Source organism: Octopus sinensis, linkage group LG4, assembly GCF_006345805.1.
Source record: "Octopus sinensis linkage group LG4, ASM634580v1, whole genome shotgun sequence".
NCBI classification, from domain to species: Eukaryota; Metazoa; Mollusca; class Cephalopoda; order Octopoda; family Octopodidae; genus Octopus; species Octopus sinensis.
Genome location: NC_043000.1, coordinates 145796411 through 145803229, shown reverse-complemented (window position 1 = coordinate 145803229; position 6819 = coordinate 145796411).

Below are 6819 nucleotides of genomic sequence, written 5' to 3'. Positions count from 1 at the left end.
GCGAGCAGGTGCTTGAGTCGTGCGGGACTGGTCAGCCACCAAAGAACTCACAGAAATCGACTCATGGTAAGTAGTGACATGGCTATTGTTCACAACAGAATATGTGCAACATGTAGAAAGGTGTGCCTCTCAGTTGGAGGAATGAAAAGGCATGTCAAAAGAGTTCATACTGTAGCACTTGTTTCTTCTGCCAGCCAGCACGGCTGTGCTTTATATAATAGAATGGGCAAAGCTTTCGTCGGGTTCAAGAGTCATACAAGGGGCTCATACACGGGGCTCACATCAACATTGATTCATTTCAATGATTCTTTCTAGCAATGGCTTTTCTCTTATACAAGAAAGCAGCTAATAGATATGCATGTATGTTTGTATGTGCGGAGGCGCGTGGCTTAGTGGTTAGTGTGTCAGTATCGTGATCGTAAGATTGTGGTTTCGATTCCTGGACTGGGCGACGCGTTGTATTCTTGAGCAAAACACTTCATTTCACGTTGCTCCAGTCCACTCAGCTGACAAAAACGAGTAACGCTGCGATGGACTGGCGTCCCGTCCAGCCAAGGAACACATACGCCATTAAAACCGGGAAACCGGGTCCATGAGTCTTGCTAGGCTTTAAAAGGGCACATTTAGTGGAGGCGCGTGTCTTAGTGGTTAGTGTGTCAGCTTCATGATCGTAAGATTGTGGTTTCGATTCCTGGACCGGGCGACGCATTGTATTCTTGAGCAAAACACTTAATTTCACGTTGCTCCAGTCCACTCAGCTGGCAAAAATGAGTAACGCTGCGATGGACTGGCGTCCCGACCGGCTGGGGAACACATACGCCATTAAAACCGGGAAACCGGGTCCATGAGCCTGGCTAGGCTTTAAAAGGGAACATTTAGTGGAGGCGCGTGGCTTAGTGGTGAGGGTGTCAGCTTCATGACCGTAAGATTGTGGTTTCGATTCCTGGACCGGGCGACGCGTTGTGCTCTTCAGCAAAACACTTCATTTGACGTTGCTCCAGTTCACTCAGCTGACAAAAATGAGTAACGCTGCGATGGACTGCCGTCCCGTCCAGCTGGGGAACACATACGCCATTGAAACCTGGGAAACCGGGCTCATGAGCCTGGCTAGACTTTAAAAGGGTGCATTTATCATTTATTTTATGTATGTATATTTGTAGGTATGTATGCCCGTATGTAAGTATAGTAACACAAAATGGCGTCCAAATTACTAATAGCTGTTCAGTGTAGTCGTAAACAGTATCGAAAGAGCTGTAGCTACCTTAGACGCCATTTGTATGCTATTAATTTATACATGCAGAGCAGAAGCGTTACGCAGTGATGTTAAACACAAACTTGTTATATGTTCAAATACGCATGGAAAATATTTGAACCGGTAAGGAAGCCATTCTCTGCATTTCCTCATGAGAAAATTATTTATAATTATGCTACACCAAAAATTCACTGCTACTACTACTACTACTACTACTACTACTACTACTACTACTACCACTACTACTACTACCACTACCACTACCACTACTACTACTACTACTACTACTACTACTATACTACTACTACTACCACTACCACTACTACCACTACCACTACCACTACTACCACTACCACTACCACTACTACCACTACCACTACCACTACTACTACTACTACTACTACTACTACTACTACTACTACTACTACTACTGCTGCTGCTGCTGCTGCTTCTGCTGTTGCCACTTACGATGATAGTAATGATTTCTGACGTTGTCACATCAACACTAATATATGTTTGGTACACTGTGTTGTAAAACCCGAAAGAATGAAAAGCAAATTTAATCTTTGTATGACTTGAAAACCCCCAAAATCAAGCTAAAGGTCACAATATAATGTAATATGGGATCATTATCAGAGTTTTGCAATTAGAAAATTTAGTGAAAATTTTAAAATTCGGTGTATTGATGTAATTTTCCAAGTTGAATCTCGGGGTATATTTAGTTTTCCCAGAAAATTAAGAATAAGAAAAAAAAAGTACAGTGGTTTAAATTTGGTCATTTTTACCCAGGTTGAAAGGATTTGGAAGCTGTCATTTCGTACGTGACAACACGTTGTGTCACCTGTAGACAAATGAAATGTTGCCAAAATTCTATTTTACTCACGCTATATAACCCCTCATAACTTTTATTTTATTTTAGAATTTTCATAGACTGTTAGCAAATTTGTATTCTACGTACAGTAATTCATGCGATTGTTCACACACCCTCAAAAATGGTGCGGAACTTAAGCGAAAAACGACAGCGTAAGTAAGCAGTTTGGTAACAGCTGTGCTTGTTGTCATGGAAACAGGCATGAATGTGTCTGTGGCTTACGATTAGCTAAAATTACCCAAAATTTGAAAACTTTACTCTTTTACTCTTTACTTGTTTCAGTCATTTGACTGCGGCCATGCTGGAGCACCGCCTTTAGTCGAGCAACTCGACCCCGGGACTTATTCTTTTTTGTAAGCCCAGTACTTATTCTATCGGTCTCTTTTTGCCGATCCGCTAAGTGACGGGAACGTAAACACACCAGCATCGGTTATCAAGCAATGCTAGGGGAACAAACACAGACACACAAACACTCACACATACATATATATATATATACATATATACATATATACGACAGGCTTCTTTCAGTTTCCGTCTACCAAATCCACTCACAAGGCATTGGTCGGCCCGGGGCTATAGCAGAAGACACTTGCCCAAGATGCCACGCAGTGGGACTGAGCTCGGAACCATATGGTTGGTTAGCAAGCTACTTACCACACAGCCACTCCTGCTCCACTCCTGCTGTTGAATTTATATTTATTTGATATATGGTGAAAATGAATTGCATATCAATGATTACCATACAAAGTTACATAATTACACCTAATATGAAATCAATTGAACAGGAATTGAAGAAATTGAAAAGTCGCAGTGAAATAGAAAAAATCTCTAATATGTAACAAATAATGTAATATATTCAGACCATCATGGTTGCAATTCCACCAGTCTCCCTTCTTTGATGTCGATTTTTTTATTCTTTTTCTCTAAGGCCAGTATACCGTTGCCTGGTAAAATTAAGGCGTGCTCCTGAAAATTACGTTTAGCAGTAATGTGATCCACATACAAGCAGTGCCGTTGTCGTAACTTACTGGACACTTGATTCTGATTTCAATCTTGAAAAAGGGAGACAGATGCAAAACAGAGAAACTGAGAAATCGACTTCACTACTGGGTGATATTTTAATGTTGGACCCAAATTGTGAACGGTCATGTTGAAATTGACAGCATTTGAAATTACAACGCAGCCGGAATGCATTGACAGAACTGTTAGGCGATTCTTTGACTGTCATAATTACTACTATTAGTATTTAGAAAATAATTCTAAACTTTGGCATTAGGCATGCAATGTCGATGAGCGGGAGATAGCCTATTACATAACTGGTGCATATTTTAATGACACCGAATGTTTGAGCAAAATTCACTTCCGCGGAATTTGTACATAGAAAGTAAAGAGCCGAAATGTTGCTATGCATTTGCTCCACGTTGTGATGTTTCAGCCAGCTCACTGAATTTTAGTAAGATAATAGTGTTTATTAATTTACTTTAATTAAAATGTAAATTAATATGAGTCTATATATTATCTGAACAGTAGAACATTGGAAGAAAATGCTATATAGATTACCGCAACAAAAGGAGAACAGGAAATAAATTCGAGCATATTTTTTTATAACAGACTATGAATTAAATGTAAAAGATACATGCATACATAAAATAGTTCAAATTCCAAAACACTAGAAGAAGCAATTCGAGAAAAAGAGATATATTCTCCTCTATAGTAAGTATGCCGTTCTGTTAGATTGGAAATTCCAGCTAATATAAAAGATTGCATGCATGCACAGAACGTTTGATTTTATTTAGACAAGATAAAAATCGATCCATAAAAACAAATAGAAAGCTAAATTAATAAAGGAAAATGTTTCCATCAAATTCAGTAGACTATACCATCGACTCAGCAGCCAACAACGTCATTTCGTCTGAATATATTCAGAAAGATCAAGTGGTAAGTATTACTATAAATTGTGCAATATGCTGCGAATTCCATATCAAAACTGACAATAAACAGTATAAGCCTGCATCAAATGCGACATGTTACATTTGTATGGTTACGACAAAATCACACATGCTGATCTAGTGACAAGCACATTAAAGTCAGCTCAACAGATATCGTTGTCAAATAGAAAATCGAAAAGATGTGCGCTCTGATAAATGTGCTGATACCTTCCGAACAAAATAACGAAAACTAATGAAGTAAAACAACTTCCAAATGTAATGAGGCCGCATTTGATGTGGTGAGACTAAACACGAAGCCGATAACATTTGGTACACTGAACGTTAAAACAACAAAAAAAAAAAAAACTAAAACATACATACTGTAAAAAACTTCACAAATAATCTATCTTGCATGTATACTAGTCAGGAAACACATTTTGCGCAATACAATTCAAATTCAATCAACGCAATTCTAATTCAATTCTATACCAGCACACTTTCTACCCAGTCACAATCCTTTCTGAACTTGCTTCTAAAAGCAGCTTATTATCACCACAATCATCGTCCTTACCATCTTTGCCCTTATCTTTATCCTTATCATCTTCATCATTATCGCCGCTGTGAGTCGTCGTTACTGTCAGCATCATATTCCCAATGATGACCATGAAAATAGGAAAATTATAGGTTGTTATTTGCGTAAATATATAACCCTTAAACGTAACGTAATAAAGAGAATCCAGCGAGCATTGCTTAAAAAAAATCTGAATATATGAATAACTGAATAACTAAACTGTTTAAAAACATGAAATACGATATTTAAAAAAGACACTTAAAGGGAAAAGGTTACATTAAAAACAAAACAAAAATATTTGTATCCCCCTGTTCGGTCTCACAAGGATAGTAATTCTGGAGCATAAATAAATATTAATGTTGTGAGAAATTTGAGGCAAATTACATGCATTCAGCCATACATACATTTTTAGTGTCCTTTATACATATACGTAATAATATACAGCTTAGTACACACACATATATATATGTATGTATATATGCATATATATATATATATATATATATATATATATATATATATGTGTGTGTGTGTGTGCATGTGTTTATGTATATATATATATTCATATGTACATACATACATACATGCATACACACACACACACACATATATATATATATATTATATATATATATAATTATATATATATATATTATATATATATATATATATATATATATATATATGAGTGTATGTTTTTATATATATTGTTTAAGGCAGAGCAAAACTCTATAAACTTAACGGACAAGAAGGAAAATCTGAAAAAAAAAAAAACAATGAAATGACAACAGTGTAGAATAAAAAGTTAAAAGAAAAACGTATGAAAGCGACCATGAAAGAATCGAAATAGAATATTATATATATATAACAAAAAAAAAAAAAAGAATCTCACAGGTATTGTTATTGCTTCCTAGCCTTTGAAATATTTGATGCATTCAAGCATGAAAATAACTGAAAATTGATGGTGTAGCTTTAAACTTTAATGGATTGTATGAGAGTAAAAACAAAATAAAAACCTTTGAATATGAAATGAGTTAACGTCTAGCAACTCTACCCAACAAGCAAAATTAAATAAAATTCTATCGTATAAATAAATAAATAAATAATACATGCACACTCCAAAGTGGTATTAGTCTGAAAAGCTTAGGTGGTGAAGTGTAATTTAAAGAATACATCGCGTATATTTGGTAAAATTAAACCTTTCCTGGGAAACGCATTTACTCGTACAAATACGCAGCGAAAGCAACGTTTTATGAATATTTTAGTAACGATAAAAATAATTGGCCTTTATATACTGAGGAACTGGGGCCAGGGAATAAACTAGAATGTTCAGTAATTTCCTGAAACTTAGAAGGATTTAGGGAGGAAATTACGCTTGAACTTGCCACCTCCAGCTAATCAAAATGGACGTAAATGGATGAGGATTTGGTTGTGATATTGGGTAATATAAAAACAGAGATACAACCAGGACGATAAATCCACATTAGGTTTTATGCCCGGCAAGGCACATGATCCAGGCAAGGCACCAGATCACAGAACTAAAGTAAGAACTACGATTGATGAAAAGTGGAGGGAAATCACGGGATGAAAGTAAAACGTGCTTAACTTACCTGATATTAGAGGTGTGGAAAAATCTTCGGTAGCTTTGCGGGCAAGCCAGAAACATCTAGAAATTATAACAGAGAAGGTGAGAGAAAGAGAGAGAGGGGGGAGATAGAAATAATAAGGGTGAGAGAGAGATTGAGAGAGAGAGAGAGAGAGAGAGAGAGAGAGAAAGACGTATGCATATGAGGATCTTTTTAATACTCCCTTCGGTTACACTGCTAACCACGGAAAGCTAGAAACAGAGAAGTGACTTTTTCTAAGGAAGGCAAAGAGGCAGCAGTGTATGCTTACCCGATACAGGTATTATATTGTTCTGAGTTCAAATTCCGCCGAGGTCGACTTTGCCTTTCATCCTTTCGGGGTCGATAAATTAAGTACCAGTTACGCACTGGGGTCGATGTAATCGACTTAATCCCTTTGTCTGTCCTTGTTTGTCCCCTCTGTGTTTAGCCCCTTGTGGGTAGTAAAGAAATAGGTATTATATTGCGAGGTTGTCATTCCAACTAGTGACGCTCATGTTACACACGTCCTTCCACATAGCAGACTTAATTTGCGAGGGGAAAATGGCAGTGAATGCAAAAGTCTGGAC